General features: G+C 40.9%; 1 protein-coding gene across 1 annotated transcript in view; it reads left to right on the top strand.

The window, feature by feature from the left end:
- The first annotated feature begins 1,304 nt into the window (after positions 1-1,304).
- The window catches only part of STARD13 (StAR related lipid transfer domain containing 13), a 293,516-nt gene continuing 276,903 nt past the window's right edge, over positions 1,305-17,917 (top strand). The window contains exon 1 of the mRNA XM_018071073.3: positions 1,305-1,383. The gene's annotated coding sequence lies outside the window, so the exon portion shown is untranslated. The remainder of the gene's footprint in view (positions 1,384-17,917) is intronic.

Below are 17,917 nucleotides of genomic sequence, written 5' to 3'. Positions count from 1 at the left end.
AGATACAAAATTGATTTAATTAAACCAGCAAATTATTCACAGATTAGAGCTAGCAGTTTTTATCACAGCCAGTCCACTCTAACTTGCACCCTGAACCCAAAGTCAGGCCATTTGATCAAATAAAGCAGCTACTCTGCATTAATAAAGCCACCACTCTGATTATGAAAGGTGCAAGGTACGAAGGCCTTTGGGTATCTTACTTCAACTGGAAAAGGCATGGCTTTTGCACTGGTGTGTTTACTGGTTTCCCTTCCCAGCATGTTATGACTTGCACGTATGCTTCCAGGAGTGAAAACAGATCTACAGATGTCAGTTCCTCACACTCACCTATGTACGGTCTGAGTTTTTTGCAGCGTTCCTGCTGCACTTCCAACCCTCATTAATGGACATATTTTTCTCACTCGTGGTTCTGTGAGAGGTCTGAGCACACAGTGACAGGGGAAGCTGTGGGTGTATGTCCCTAAATATGATTTCTAAGCAGTTTGCATTTAAATGTCACCACGTTAAACAGATGCAAGAAGAAAATGACCTCTCTGACTGACATCAACAGAGTAAAGTCGCAGTTGGGGAGCTTGCACAACAGAGCTGGGCAGCTGTGGCAGAGGCAGGAGGAGCAGGGAGCCTGCTGGCAGTCACCCTGTGGCATCAGGAAAGGGAGAAAAAAAACAGGTGAGGATGACCCCCGGGGTTAGGAGCACTGCCAGCCCCACTGTTACGAGGGACTGACAACACCCAGGACTTTTCCACAGGCATGGTTTTCCAGGGATGAGGTTTGGAATAAAAAGCTGTAAGTGGGGTTATTCTAACCCCATTAATAGAAAAAGTGAAGAAGCATTTAATATAATGGTAAATGAAAGTATTGTTATTAAAACAGTAAAGAACAATGCCCAAAGGATCAAGGCAGAGTTCTTGGCCTCAGGCTCTGGTGTCCCTATGGGTGGTGTAGCAGGACCAGTGGCACTGATGTGTTCTGTGAAAGGCTCTGCCTTCACTCCTGCAGCCAAGGTCGCACTTCCTACCAGCCCTCCGCTTCACCTGCAGCGGCTGGGCTGGGGCCGGGCATCCACAGGGGGCCGGGGCACCCCCAGCCCCGTATTTCGTTGACACCCGAGTTCATCTGGCAGCCGCGTCCCACAGAGCAGATGCTGCCCGTGGCCGTGACCTGCGCAGAGGCGAGCAGCATTCCACATGTGCTCCCAGAATCTCCCGATTGGTGTGCTTCGCAGAAGGGGCTGGTCCTTGAAGTCAGCTCCTGTGCCTGTGACAGATGATATTTTTATGCAAGAAAACAAAACCAGGATATCTGATGGACTGCATTATCTTTCCAGACAGCTTGGAGCTACAGATGCAAAACAAGAAGTTTTATGCTTAGACTTCAAAACTGTGAGTGGAATTTAAACAGCAGTTTTAAACGCCTACTTTTTTTTCTTTTTCTACTCTGTGTCTGTCTGTGTGTGCAACTTTGCATGAAGTACATATATCTGCATAACTTATTATTATCGAGCAAGCTGTTGCAAATTCTCCTAAGATTAAATAATTATTGCTTTGGAAAACTTCACAAAGTCTTAGCTGCATTTTTGGCTAGACTAATAAATGTATACTGAGGAGGAGGGGGATGCTCTTTTCAGTGAATGTAATTAGTCTAGGTGGAAATTATTTCAAATCATCTTTTCCACTGGAAAATGTGTTTGAGCAGAAGAGCTGAGGGAGAATCTCCTGGGAGTTATCAGCAAATGTCAGGCCGGTCTGTGTGCCTTTGTCACAGGCACATTTGATGTTTGCTTGTGTATGGAGAGGGATTAGGTAAAAACCTGCTGTTACCATTGTGTGGCACTGTGCTCACTGGATGAAAAATCTGTTGGTACCAGGTGTTAGAAAGCTGGCCAACTAATGATGATTGTGGGAAATTTGTTTAAGACAATATTGTCCACTATGATGCAGATTTACAGAAATAAAACTTACTAGTGCACAGGAGGATCATTCCTGTAGCCGAAACATTAATAACTTGCTCTGTCTTGCATGGGAATAATGAAATGGATTTCTGTGGGAGAACTCTAGGTGTTGATACCCAGATTAGAAGGCCAAACCTGACAGGCAGGCAGTTTGCAACTTCAGGTTTATGATATTTTCCTTATGGGAACTGTCCAGGATGGTCTAAAATTACTTCTGTCATCTCATGGCATTGTTTTATATACAATCTTGAGTGAAAAGTGCTATATGTTGCAACTTTTCTTGATTCATTTTGAGGGTAGCAAAAGCTGAGATACGAACTCTAAAAAAAAAAATAAAAATCTGTTTTAAACTCTCTCTATGTACTAGAAACAATCCAGCACCCTTCCCAATTTCCCACATATTTTCCTTAGTAAGCAGGCAACTTTATGTTTTGGTTTCTTCACAAGTGTGTTGCATGAGTTTATACATTTATATTCTGTTGGATCCAGGTGAAATCCAAAGGTTATGTGAAAAGTGTTAATAAGTGGCATGTTATTGCTAATTAGGTATGGCAGAAACCTCCTCCCTGGTGGATCCACCACCACTTATTCTCCATCTGAGCACCTCCAGATCATGCAGCAACACAAACAGCATCCAGATGAGGTGTGGGCATACAAGTGCATTTCTGCTGCATTAGTCAGAGCACATAACATGGGACAATACCAACTTTGTACAAGCGGCGGTCAGGCAATTCAGTCCACTGCCTGCTAAGAGGTAAATGTCAATATTTCTTTAACAAATTAACTGCTGAAGTAAATCTATGGGTTTTGCTACTCTTACATCTTTGGCTGCAGATTTTTGTGATACAGCACTGGGATCTCTGCAGTCAGACTTACTGTATCATCAAGCCATGGCCTGAATGAATCTGAATTTATTGGAAATAACACAGTAATGATAAATTTCCCTTATCTTCATTCCTTTTCTTTGTCTTTTGTTGGTGACTACAACAGGGACACCCTGGGTTTGCCCAACAAAGCAAAGTGCAGTGTTTTTCACAAAGCTGAATTTGGCACCAACAGAAAAATGCTCCCACAGAGAAAACCACGAAACTCAACATATTTCAGCCAGAGAGGTCTTCTTGATTGATGTAGAGGAAATCCTAAATGGAAGATGTCTTAATCCAGACTGCTCCTCATAGATATACAATGAATTAGTGCGCTGTGTTGAACAAATCACAGTATTTTTATTTCAATAATGTTAAAATCAATTTTATTTCCATTTTCTAAAATGGCAAATGGGGCTTAAAAAAAACTATGCATGTACAGAAATGCTTTTCAGTGAACTGTCCTTTAAATGTTGATAAAGTCCTTAAACTAAGGAGCTTCTATAATCCTTATAATGTGAAATGTTTCCTCTTCGTGTGATATAGTCTGGTTCTTCTTGTTCCCTTAATTTGGCAGTATTTTCTCTGTTAGATATTGCTACCTAGATAGAATGGGCCAGATTCTCAGTTAGGCAAGCATGAATAAAGAATAACTTTATTGAAGTCAATGACATGACCCTGGAGTTATTCCAGTGTGACTGGAATTGGAATGTGGTTCAATACATGCAGCTGCCACCCCTGCAGGCTGGGTAAGGATGTAAACAAAGAGTTACTGCAGTTGTGCATGTTACTAGCAGAAGAATGGTCCTGTCAGCTCTCAGTTCTGCTTTCACCTGCAGCTTCTTCCAAAAGAAAAGTTTAAAAGAGCAATCTTACCTGTATTTCTGTATTTCACCAACTTCAGCTTTGTTTCTTCAGCCTATGCAAGGTTTTGCAGAAAACTGCTAAATCCATCTACTTGCCTTCATACCTCATCAAACCCTTTGACATATATCTCAAGCAATAAAATGCATGTGTTACTCTTATTTTCTTTCCTCCTGCTCAGAAAGATTTGAGGTTTTCCTTGATAACTTTTACTTTTGCTGTTTTTTACTGGTGAAATTGTTTTAGGAAGCTTGGCTTCTTGCTGTGAAAATGCTGCTCTTAGTGATACTCCTGGAAGTTGCTTCCCCATTCCTAGAGAAAGTTCTGGTTTCCGCCTCTGTTTTGTGATGATAACCACACTGTTCCCATGGCCACCAACTCAGCAAAATAACTCCCAGGTCTTTGTCAGAGAGAGACTAATGGGATTATTTTGTGTTATAGGTGGGGCTTCCTCACGACCATTTTGATTTCCCTGTTCTGCATGCTACAACAGTCCAGAGCTCCTGCTCTAAAGAGAGGACAGTTTTTGTGGTGCTATCTGCAGGCTCTGTCTTGAAATTCATCTCAAAGGCAGAAGTTGGCCATGTTTCAGATGAGAGAGTCAGCTCTTACTGATACTGCTGGTCAGAAATATCTAGTTTATACCTTTCTTGCTGCAGCTAAAGGGCTGAATTCTGTGATATTTTTACCAGTATCAATTCATCTCTGCTAGTTGGAAATGCCAAAGCTACAAAAGGATCTTGAGGGGAGGACTCTCTATAAGGTTTGAGGTGAGGCTGGTTTCCTAGTTACTCTGAAGGGGAAACAAAAACATGGCATGTTCAGATTTTAAGGAGTTCATTACAAGTGCTACCTGTTGTGAGGCTTACCAGGGACCCAGAAGTCTCTAAACACTCAGTATCACCAGGAAAAAAAACCACCAAAAAAGACAACAGGCAGGGGGGTGCTTGTTCTTCTTTGGTGTTTCACAAGTCTCTAGAATGAAGTGTGCTCATATCTAACACTGAAGTGAGGATTAGATGAAGCTAAGGCTCAGATGAACTGTAGCTAAAATTGTTTCTTTTGTAGTACTTTTTATCACTACTCAGATATTTTTGTGCTTTGTGGGCACATTCTCAGCAACAGTACTCTATTAATAAAAAATAACTTACTAAATTCTGTATAGGCACAAGGCTTACCTTACCAAATATTCATATGATGTATGCAGCCTAATTACAAACATTTTTAAAAAAATTAAAATATTTTATAAAAACTTCAAAATTTTATAAAATCTTAACTTTTATAAGTATTTTTAGTATTCTGTAGCATTCTATTGCTGATAACAGGTAAGTATCACAGGTTACTATTTTGGAACAAGTAGTTCCACTAGGAAAATAGAAAAATGTGCCTGATATTTTTATTTTTAAAATTAATATTCTGCTTCCACATATATTTGTGAGATGAGGATATTTGTTGTGCAGTTAGTCAATAAGCATTATGAAAATGATCAAGCAGGTGAAAAGAAGTTGAGGACATACAAAAGAGTCCACAAATTCAAGGAGGTTTGTGGACCTAAAAGATAACACATTGGTTGCAACACTACTAATATCTCTGTTTTTTCAGGACTGAGAAATATCACACTATAATCTTATAAAAGCTTTGTGAAATTGGGGCCTTTGAGTCACCTGAGAGAAGCTGTCCAGAAGGAGTGTGTGAAAGGAAGGGAGTTACAGGGCAAAGGAAAGCACTGAAAAAACACTGGTGCGAACACTACACGAGTGCTTCTTGAAGCTGAAAATGAGAAAGGACAAAAGCTGTCAAGGAGAAAGATGAGGGTATGAGTAAGAGTCATGTACCTCTGATGTTTTTTACCCTTCGTGCTATGTGTTTCGTGCCTTAGGATGAATGAATAATACTCTGTTTTGAAGACAAATTAAGTTAGTTTAATTAATGCTTAACGCATGGTTTTGAAGGCAAATTAAATTACCTTAGTTAAATTGCTGGTTGTGGGTTCTCAGAAGAAAAAAGGTGTATCCATGTGTCAAAGGCAGATGCATCATTCGGGATTATGCATGTAAGAGGAATGCGTAAGGCAGGAGGAAGGTGCACTGCTGAGCAACCCAGACCACAAACTCTATCTAGAAAAATTAGAGGGATCACAAATGCAGTTGATCCCAAAACCTTTACAACCACAACTGGATTTTTCAATATTCAAACCCCAGCTTTTTTAATGCCACTGCATTATGTCCTGAAATTACAGTAGTGTGAGTGGTATATCTAGACAACATAAAAAACCCTATGTTTTTCAACAATTTACATGTCATACAGAACCAGCAACTGTTATGGTTTCTCTCTGTCCCTCTACGAAGGCTAAGATCCCTTTCCATGATCTGTTATTGTAGTGACAGAAATGGATGAATTAAGTATATTTTAAACAGTGAGCATTTAAAGACTAGTTTTGGGCAAACCAGTGGGACTGACTCTAATATTTTACAGTTTGGTCAAAGAAAAAAAAAGTCTGAAAATAGTTTTGGTCATTATCTGCCATTGTCTCAAGCTGAAAATTTAAAAATTCCAATCCATATCTTTATATCCTTATACATATATTTACACCTTTATATCTTTACACTTCCTTTCATGTCCTTACACCTATCTTTATTAACCTGCAAAATTTAGGCCCACCTAATAATAATTCATGGAAACAAATGTGGATTTATCCTTTGCACGGTAGGATTGTAGTCCTAATGTAAGCCAAGAAAATGCATCTCAAAAGAAAATCCAGACAACAGAAATGGAAAATAATTAAAGGCAACATAAACATTCATGATTTTTTAACACTTTCTGCAGGTTTTTTATAGGTGGCTGGAGCAGAGTCTAGTTTTGGGCTGAGCAGTGTTGCAAATCCACTAAACCTAATGGGAACAGAAATAACGTGTAATTAAGGTGCCCTCAAACAATTTGTAAACTCTTCAGAGAACTCCCTCCTGTGTAATTTCTCCCTTTGAAACATTCTACACCGAAGTACGGCAACAGTAACCTCAGGCAGCTCAGGTTGGGGGGAGGAAAGATAAGGATGGTGTGCCCCTTGTTGTCTCAAGAGAGCAGCATTGGGAAGAAGGACTGTGACTGTGTTTGCTGGAATTTGGCAGAAGTTCAAAACATTGCAAAACTCCATGAGAGCTGTGATGCCAATATAGTGTCAGGAGCACAGTCTGACATGCCTAAACACAAGCATCAGTGTTAAGGGTGCCTGTGCTGCTGCTATTTCATAATATTAATTGCAGTAATATCTAGAGGTTAAGATGTACTGTGCCAGCTGCACATAGTCCATGGCAATACAGCTACATGGTGTGCCTGTGCTCCACTTGTTCTGCTCTACTTACAAAAAAATACCTGTGACCTCAACTTCAAGGCGGTTTAAGCAACCCTGCCTGGCTGCAAGGCAGAGGTAGGATATAACCATGCCCACTCTTCATGCTAAACCTGAGGCCTCACATGAACTCTGCATTTCCCAAAGGCCTTTCCACTATTTTCATGGAGGGAAGATAAGATTTGCTCTCTCTGTTGGGAATATGTGGGTGTGAATCCCTGCAGACTGGGAAGCAACAGTACCATGTCCTGCCAGGTCCACAGCCAATGCCCTCACCCTTTACAACATTATACAGGCTGCAGAAGACATAACTGTTGCTTCCTCCCACTGATTTTAGTGAGAGTGATCCCGGGGGATGCTCCAGCACTCATTCATAGAATCAGTGGAAATATTTGGAAAAGGCAGCCTCTAAGGTCATTGAGTCCAACCATTAATCCAGCGCTGACAAATCCACCACTAAACTACATCCCTAAGTGCCACATCTACATGTGGAGACACATGAAGGAAAGAGAAGGGGGAACCTTCCTGAAGTGGCTTCTCAGTCATGGTGGAAAAGCACTGCATTGCCTCTCCGGCACAGCTGCACTCGGTTACTCCATCACCCCTCCAAGGAATTCAGGCATCAAACTTCAACACTTTAAATTATGGTGCTAGGATCAGGAGCTGTGATGCCTTGTATCCAAGTCAAGCATGCTAAAACTCACACAGAATTTCCAAGCAAGTAAGTAAAAATAACATTCCTTCTCACATTCTTGGCTCTTGCTATCTCCATCCCAACATGGATTAAACCAACACACAGATATTAGCAGGAGAAGATACAAAAGGGTTGGATGTTTTATATAGATTATTTGCATGCAGCTTCCATGAAGTCAGGGGCAGTGATATCAAATCTTGCCAGATTAGCGGCCCAGTACTAAAACAAAGATGAGTTTGCCTCTTCCAGGGGTCCTCAGTACAATGTTCTGCTGCAGTGAAGTTGACAGCCTGTAAGTGATTTATCTACTCTTTACTGCTACTTCTTCATCGGGGTAAGAAGGCCTTGGGATTTATGCACTGCCCCTTTTTTACATTTTGAAGTTGACTTTTCCCCCAAGCTTTAAATTGCCAAATGCTTCTGAGAAACATCTCCATGGAACTGAGATGCTGCTCCGTACGCTTTGCAAGTGTAAATTAACTAATCTTGCAGAAGTAATTGACAGAAAAGTAATTTCCCTTTATCATGACAAACAGTATTGCAGAATGAGAGTAATGACTACAATTTAAGCAGCTATGAATTGTACATTAGAGAGCTCTAGAACTGAATATTGCTCACAATGAAATTTAAATTGCATTTCTTCTGCATCTAGCTGTTTATAAATTACAGCCACAATAGTAATTTTTGTCACCAATTTCTTACCGCCACTGACAATAGAAATAGAAGATCTCGCTAGCTGATGGACAGTGCAATAAATAGAGGTTAAAAAACTCTTATTAGACTCAAATTTCACTAGAAATAGGAATAAACCAAAACCCTAGCTCCAACCACAGCATGATGTGAAAGTGCCTTGAAAACTTAAGCAAACATTTAGCAGCTAGCATGTCTTTCCATGGTTGCTAATTAAAAAAAAAAAACCAACATAAAAAACTCCAAACAAAACCAAACCAAAAAACCAAACAAGAATCAAACAAAACAACCCCAAAACCCAAATCAAACAAACAAAAAACCCCCAAAAAAACCAAACAAACAAAAAAAACAAACAAACAAAAAAACCCAAACAAAACCCCAACCAAATTAAAAACAACAACAACAACAAAAATCCTCTTTGAACTCTGTCATAAAAATTGAGATTTTGATAAAAATTTCAGACTTAGACCTAACTCTCAATCTACCTGGCAACCTTATTTAGATGCAGAAGAGCATGTAGTTCAATGTGCATTGGAATAGCCTCCAAAACCTGTTGGATACTGCACACTCAGGTACCTGCACAGGTGTGCTGTAAACTCTACAGCTTTCAGTAAGTTGTAACGCACTCCACGCTTGCATCCATGGTGCAACAACCCTCTCTGACTGTGCGTGCTACCCAAATGGTAGGAGAGAAATGCAATAACAACTTTTCATTATATATATTTAAAATATCTTTTATTGTTCTACAGTTGAGCCATCACCCCCTAACTTCTCACAGTTTTTACAATGTTTTTACAGGAATGAGTCCTCAAGACAGGGTCTCAAAGAGGAAAAGAGTGTGGAGATAGGCTGTGGGGTTAGTAAAGCAGACATAGGAGGTGACATTAAGAAATGCAAAGCCAAGTAGACCTGGGCATTGTTGTATGATGTGATTTGGTTCAACTAAATGGAAATGAGCACGTATTGCATTTTTATAAACCAAGCAAAAATAATTGTAGGTAGAGAAAAAGTAGCTTCAGTGTGACTACAAGCTTTGTTGCATGCTCCTCTATGATAATGGGATAAGTTACTTATGTAAAGAGGTTTGGTTGTTTTGGGGTTTTTTGCAGCCTGCAAATTAGCTAGTGTAGTTGCTTATGCAAAATTTAAGAAAATACTCTGGTTTTCTAATGGTCCTCACAGAGAATGAGTAAAGGATCTAGAAGACCAGTGGAAAAAAACAAAAGACAGGCTGAAATAGCAAAAAAGAGGCAAATAATATTTGCTGAATAATTTTGTGCATGAGGGACTTTTTTTGCAAGCATCCCTAACACTGTTTTCTGTTCCTCTGACATTTTCTTACCACTTTGTAACTTTACAGAGGCACAGATATCACAACTGTCTAATGCCTGAGAAGAAGCAAAGGAAATAAACAACCCAAAGATGCAGATCCCCGTTCCACCAAAAAAGCGTAAGAACATGAGTAATGGAAGAACTAGTTTTATGTGACAGCTGGTGAGGATTTACCTTGAAAAAAGGAATACTCAGTCTGAAAACTTACACCTTGAAATTGGTTGTAATTGAAAGCCACTACAGTAGAGCAAATTGGAAACCTTTTAAATAGTGGCTAAAATATTTTCTCCTTAACTGAGACCTGCATATTAGCTTCAGTCTGAGAATAAATACTTTGAGTCAAGAATTTTTTGATAGAAATCTATAATTACCCCTGCAATATTGCTGGTATCCATCTACTTAGCAAAAACTCTGACTTTATTAGCTATTTAATCATCTGAAATACTCTATTACCAAATGCTCAGGGAGAACAATGTCTGCCAGATTCTGCAGCTGTTGGGTTGTGTGTTTAATAACCTCTTATATTTCAGGCCCTGTAGAAATTAGTCACTGAATCTCTTCTTTTAATCAATCACTGGGTAAAAGATATGGCCAAACCAAATCTTTTTTTGAAACTAGCTTCACAGAGTTTTCATCTTCACCTAAGATTTAGATTACCTCAAAGTCTCTGTCAGCAACCTGCGTTCCTCAATAATGTTTTAAAACTTGTGATTTTAAGGTCGTGTCCTTGTGTGTGCGTCAGCTGATGGGGACTATGCCCCAGTCTCAGCAGGAGCAGGGATGAGGAACTCCTGGTGCTGTGCTTCCAGAGCTGCAGCAGCCATCCTTGATCTGACCAGCAATCCTATCTGATGATAAGACTCCAAACTGCCAAGAAAATGATGGAAATAAGACCAGGCCACACCCACCACTGGGGATGCAGCTCTGGTGTAAATGGCAGCAATTGACTCTCAGTCTTTCTGCCCCTTTTTCCATGAGGTTGCCTGCTGGAGGCAGCCTCAAGCAATCTTTCTGTGATTTGGGGGAACATTATTATCCATGTTCTGAACAGCTCCATGTCTTTTCTCCAGGAGACAGAGTGACTGTGGGAAAGTCTCCTGAAGTTTGGCAGGGCTTAGAAAGCATGCAAAAATATCAGCAACCATATGCTGGGTTCTCCTGGAGTGCTGCACCCATTAGTAAATCTGACCTCTCTTCTGCACACAAGGTGCCTGTGGCCAAGTTAGTTAAGGAGGCCACCCTTTGCCAACTACATACTTGTCCAACAGCTTTAGGGCTGTCAGTGTCAACGACTTGTAGAGTTGATACAGCCAAGAAAAGCCTTCTGAGGAGTCCAAGCCCTCTAGTGCACTAAAGAAAGAGGAACACTGGGATCCAGAACAGGGAGGGCAACTCATGCAAGTCTTTCTTCATTTAAAATATCGATTTATACAGCTGAGGAATGAAATTACCTAGTATCTAGTTTGTTCCTCTGCCACTGCCATTCTCTCCTTTGCATTCCTTTGCCATGACTTCAGCCTGTATCATCTCCCCCCATTGCTGATCCCAGATTAAGCTATCTGAAAGGCATGGAGCACGAGGGAAAACACTGCTTTTCACAGATTGCAAACTAAGATCACTTAGTGGGCTTCTCAAGCATTAGGACTCCAGGGACAAGAGACTTGGCTTACAGCTGATCAGGGAAGGTTCTGCAGCTGCTTGGAGGTGGGAAAACAAAAGTGTCTTTATTTTAATGTTGTTAATGAGAGATCAGGGTGGGTCTCTACAGCTGGAAAGACAAAGGGCAAATAGAAGTCAGGGTTATTACACAGATTCAACAGATGTCTCCTAGTCTTCCTGGACATGATGGTAATAGGAGCAAATAATCCCTAGTCCTGCCCATAGTGAAGGCTTTCTATAGTATGAGGACTTTTCTTTGTGGTACAGTGACTGCACAGACAGACAGATGGCTTCAAAGTCCCTCCTTGCTCCAAACTTACTTGAGGGCTGGGGAGATAATATAGCAACAAAAAACAATAAGTAGAAGTAGAAAGTATAAAGAAATAGGAACAAAATTCCACATTCACCTAATCACAGTCAGATAAGCATGACAAGAGAAGCAGGTTTCGAGGAGAGATTTTGAAGATACTATTTTGAAGATTGTTACTATGTTGGCTGTGTTAAAAGTTAAAATTTAACTATATTTAAAGTTTTTTAACTATATCAAAACCACCACGTTTAAAGTTTACTAGGTTAACTTTAAATATGAGGGGAAGAAAAGCAAGAGAGGCAGATATTAATCTGGAAGTTGAATCTGCTGCTATTAACTGGGCAAGATGAGGAATAGTCAGTCGTGTAGCTGTAAGACCTGATAGAAATTACGAGCTCAGAGGGGAGGACATTACAGGAAGGATCACATGTCCATGGGGAGGATAAGAAAGGATGACAATTTTGTCTTCTGAAACCAGGACACAAAGAGCTGTGTTTTGTATGGATTTAAATAAGGTAGTTCAGAGAGTGTCTGAATATTGCAATGAGGATGGGGTGCTGGCCTAACATTGCCAGGATGTGACATTTATAGAGCAAGATTCAAGCATCAGCAGCCTAGAGAAGGGATCCTTGTGGTGATGTTTCAGGGGCTGTTGCATTATCCCAGGAGTAAAATGAAGGATGAGAATGTGCAAGCAGTGTTTTAGCAGCACCTCGTCTAATGTTAAACATGTCAGTAGCCCATTCACATCACACTGAAGTACAGTCCAAGTTATTTTAGTTGCTTTGTTTAGGAAGACCAATGTGTCTTTTACTTTCAGGTGGTGTCCAGGTTTCCTAAATCTCATTCCTGCACATTGTCAAAACTTGCGCTTTTTATCTAGCCTTCCAGTTTCTTGAACATTTTTTCTCCTTTTCTTGCTCTGGATCCTTTTCTGTGCTGGGCTGTCTCAGTGCCTAATGCATGCGTTATCATACTGACTATGGCACATTCTCTGAATTTAAATTCTTTAAAGCATTTTACTTCTGGGTAGCTCTCCAGGGAAAACTGCCTCTTGTGCTGTTGTCTGTTTCATTTAACCCAAAACACATCCTTGCCCAGGTTAAAGCACACCTGTGTCACATCTCCGTTATTTGATGTCACTTCTCAGCCCTTCCCACTTTTCTCCTTCCTGCTCCATTGTTTTAATTCTCTGTGTTCTTCTGATTTACTCTGTCAGCTCTGCCAAGGCTATATGGCCCAATTCTCATCCTAAATATGGAAATTTACTCCACAAAGATGGAGTGAGAGAAGTTATTCTGGTGTTGCTGATACACCAGGACCTGAACCTGGGCTTGGTTGCTTTCTTGCAATAGTGTGCATGATTTTGGCAATACTATTGAATAATGAACCTGCTTTCATTTAGAGTACTCAATATCAAATGTAAAATTTTAAAAATATGAATTCTGAAAAAAAATCCTTATTGTAATTGTCTTGCTACAAACTATGTCATCTGGCAAACAGGAGTCACTAGAGAAGCTCTTTACAATGCAGTCATAACTGGAAACAAGATGGTTTTCCCTGTTTTGTAAGCTATTAAACAAATGTGACAGACAGGGTAGCCTTCAGTATCCTACAGCAGGGAAAGCTTTAAAGACTACATTTCTTTTGAAACATTTAAAAATATTTTGAAAGTTCGAATCTCAGGAATAAGGTAGAGACAGAATTGTTGCCTGGAAGTTATGAAGCTACAGGGAAGAATAGCATAAATCCTTCAGTTCATCAAGAATAAAAATTTTTCCGTAAATACAGATTGACCCTCCCTTCTGCTTCTTTTTTATTTGATATTCAGCTCACTAAAGTCACATTTTCTCAAAGCATCACACTTTGGCTGAAAACACAGCATGGCTTGTTGCCAGATATGATGGTTTAAAGATATTTCTATGCTTCTTTGACTTGCTCTAAATGAATAGAACTGCTGAGTTTTGTACCATCAGCTCCTCACATTCCTGCACTGAACTCTTTCCTGTTATGCTCTAGGTATCCCAAGCTCCTTGCCTCTACAGGTTAGGGGACACTGAAAAAATGTGTAACCCTAGAGTGTGATGACAGCTTTTGCAAAGCATGTTGTTGACTCGTGCCGATTTGAGCAATGGATGGGTCTGTTGGGGAATTTAGCCATGTGCCCAGAGGCTGCCTGGGCGTGCCTGCTGGGAAAGCAGTTCCCTGGCCAGTGATGCCTTGTGTATGTCTGAACTGACTCATAGGTGGAGGGAATCTCCTGACCTTCTGAAATCCCCTGCATGACATACCCACACAGCTTTTCTCCATGGAACAGAGGGGAAAAAGAGAAGACACACAAGTAAGGGCATCTAGGCATCAGTAAAAGGACAAAGAAATGCTTTTGCTGAAGCGTGGTTGCCAGCCTCAGCACAGCCTGAGGACTGCAGCACAAAAGCCAGGGGTGGGAAGCATCCACCAACTGCATGTGCACATTTTCATGCAGGCTGCACCTTGGTGACCACCATTGCCTTCACTGTGATACATGGCTCAATTCTTTTCCCGGCTGTCGGGAGGTGACATCAATTAAGGAAATCAGCTGTGAACTGACACAGATAGAACACTGACAGATATTAAAAAATATTTCAAAACCATTCAGCATCTCATCTTTTCTGTGAGGATTCACTTCTTCTGGTCCTTCATGGTCTCCCTGACCTTGCCACAAGTCTGTGAGCTGCTGACACTTCATCCATGAGTTATGACAGGAGTTATGGATCTGTGCAATCCTGTTTTATGATGATGATTTATCATTTGTATTACAGTCATGTCTAGAGGCCTCAAGCAAGATCAGGGCCTCACTGTGCTAGTCACTGTATAAACATGTATTAGGAGACAGTCCAGCTCTGAAAAGATCATAAACAAAAGGTGGGAGGATGAACAGAAACACAGAGATGTGAAATGCAATACTCACTGCAACCTGAGGACAAGTGCCAGGGCAAGAAGCCCAGCTTTCCTGTCCCCTGACTCCTGCCTGCCCATGTCCAGTCACAGCAAGCTCTGCTGTCCACCATTCCTCCCCACATCCTTCTCTCCAGGGGCTGTGAAAGAGCTGGCACATTCCTGCTTCAGCGTGCCTCTGTCCAGGAGACATATCTCTGCATCCCCCAGTAGATGCAGCAGCACTGGCTCCCATGCAGATCACTGCTGCTGCTGCACTTCTGAAAGTATCAACTTTCCATTGTTTTCATAGCATCATAAAATCATTAAGGAAAAGACCTCTAAGATCATTAATTCCAGCTATTAACCCAGCTACTGTGTTCACCACTAAACCACATCCCCAAGTGCCACACCCCCATCAAAAAATCAAAGTTTTTTGAACACTTCCAGGGATGATGATTCCACCACTTCCCTGGGCAGCCTGTTCCAGTATTTGACCACCCTTCCAGTGAACATTTTTTCCTAATATCTAATCTACACCTTCCCTGGTGCAACTTGAGGCCATTTGCCCTCATCCTGTCACTTGTTACCTGGGAGAAGAGGGTGGTTTCTTCATCACTGAGTTGACGGTTGTCCCTACCTGCAGAGTTGTTGGTTATCACCTCCAAACTGAGACCAGATGGCTTCATTTCTCATCAGAGCAAAACAAAACAGGTAACTTAAAATGATTGTTATCTTATATACGGATCTAGGATATCTTTGGTACAAGACTGACAGCATAATTAACAGAAAGCACAGAGCCATACTGTGGGACAGCTGCATGCTACTTCCACTTACAAGGCTTAGATCCCACTTATGGCTATGCCTAAACATTGCCCTTGCTTTGCCTTTGCAGTACTTAGGGGATAATTGGAGAGTAACACTTTTCCTCCTTTTCTAATTGTTATTGCACTTGGCATTATGACCAGAGCTGTTCTCAATATATAAAAATGCAGTTCTCGGGGCTTAACCCAAAAGCTGGGTGTGTGGACTAGCATTAGTCCTGTGTTTATATGAATTATACATAGAATATTGCTTTGAAAATGTTGTAGAGGTAACTCTCCTAAGTGCAAAACTTAGAAGAGAAGAAAACTGAGATGCAGACTTGGTCTGAAAATTTTCAAAGAGAAAAAAAGCCAGACTGTGCTTATGAAGAAGCTTGGTTATGCCCTTCAGAAAAACAGGGAAATAAAAACACTGAGAGCTGCTAACACTACTGATAGCAGCACCCGTACAGCAGTCAGTGAGATGATATTAGGGTGGCAAGTAGGTAGTAGATTAAGGGGCTCTAGTAGCCAGTGAGGGCTTACAGGAGATTCTGATGCTGGCTAGATTCCAAGACCTGTTAGAATCATCAGAAGATGCTGCTCCCAAAGAACCTGGAAAATGTGAGTTGCATCTAAAGGCAACGGAAATGTTACCACACTGGCAAGGCCACTGTCAAAGCCACATGGGGGGCAACCTGCCCTTCAGCAAGCTTTTGTAATGAGGAGCTCTCCAGAGAATGGCACAGCTTTTAACTCCAGGCAGATACTCAGCCTGTCTTGCAACCTCTGAGCTACCTTTTGGAGCTGTCATGACAGAAAGTGCTTGCTCCAGCCAGTATATCCACCTTCAGCTTAATACACGTCAACTGTGGCAGGTGGCACCAGGCAGACATTTTCTATCTACTCAATCTTCAGAGTATCTTGAGAGCACAGCAAAGAGCTGCATCACAAATACATCAAGAAGTGTTTGCAAGATGCAGGAATTCCTCTTTTCCTCTTGGAGCCAGGGAAGGTCTAGACTTACTAGCCCACCTACATCTTTCCCAGGCATGTTCCACAATTTCCTCTGTGTCTGCCTGACTTCTTTCTTCATAACACAGTTCAGCCTATATTGATTATATCTCCATGATACAGTCACCATAAAATGAATGCCACAAGGAGTGGAAACTTTCCCCAGAAATGTGTTTAAAAGGAGATTTTTTACCACTTAATTATTTTGCATGCATGGAAGTAACATCACTGTAAGCAGTCTCTGCATCAAGCCCATTCTCCTAGCAAAGTGGTTCACCAATGCCCAGTTCCTCATCACTAGTAAGACCTTTGCTGCTGTTTAATTCATATCCATGCTTCTTTTTTATTATTATTATTATTTCTTTCTGTAAAATGGACACAGAAACAGTGCTGGTCTTCTTCGTAGTCCAACCACCACCCAACCACCTCAGTGCAGATGTCACTGCTCTATGCACTGATGAAGAAGCAGCCTTAGCCCAAAATGAACCATGAAACAAGTCCACTCTCACCAAACAGCCATTTTTATGCCTTGTCTGTGTGAGACAGCTATTGACAATCTCAGCACTTCAGGCTGATTTTCCTTTCCCTTTGTTGTCAGAGACATGAAGCTAATCTAAGCAGGACACACAATTTTATGTCACCAGGCTTTGCTACTTCCCCTTCTCAGTGAGAAAATCCAGTTCTGAAGTGGCATATGGTCTGTAAAACAGCTTGTCATCATGTTCCTTCAGGAAACCCAGTGGATCCGAGCCGCCTTCAGGGTTCACCTTCAGTGTCTGAAGCTCAGACAACCAGTCTACCACAAGGCCTCCTCCTGGAAACGTGCAGTAAATACAACACCAGCAGCACAAAGAGGTTTGGGAATCAAATTAGCATTGATTACTTTTGTGGAGACACACCTATAAACAGCTTGGCTGCACTTCTCTTGGGCTGTTGGCATTTACCAAACAACCTCACACTACAGCATCAGCCAGTAATGTCTTGCAGACTGGATTACAAGCACATTCACTGACTGCAGTAGCACTCTTTGTAGGAATAAATATTACACCTGTGAGGTGGAGATGTGTTATTAAAACCATAAAGATAACATCATTGCTCCTAAGTGGACAAATTTAGTTCAGTGTCTATTACTGTTAAATGGCAAAATTGCTGTTGTAACAATATGGAGATGTAAGTGTAATTGTGTATAACATTGTGAAATCATTAAAAATCATTAAAATCCATATAAATTTTGCTCGCTCAAATTAGACACAAGTGACTACTGCTTGACACCTGAAACATTAGCATAATATTCATGCCATATGGCTGGCATTTTCTGTTTCTTATATGTCACTCTTCATTCTTGTCAGCTGCTCACAAGAACTTGCCAGATAATATCTACACTATTGCCAAAAATGTCTAACAGCTGGTGTAGTACTGGTTAAACACTCCATAATGTTTCAAACTTTAGTGCTCCCATTTATGCACTAGA

Source organism: Manacus vitellinus, unplaced genomic scaffold (assembly GCF_001715985.3).
Source record: "Manacus vitellinus isolate BGI_N305 unplaced genomic scaffold, ASM171598v3 scaffold_2_pilon, whole genome shotgun sequence".
Classification (NCBI taxonomy): Eukaryota; Metazoa; Chordata; class Aves; order Passeriformes; family Pipridae; genus Manacus; species Manacus vitellinus.
Note: the sequence above shows the minus strand (reverse complement) of the source record. Positions and strands in the feature narration are given on the sequence as shown.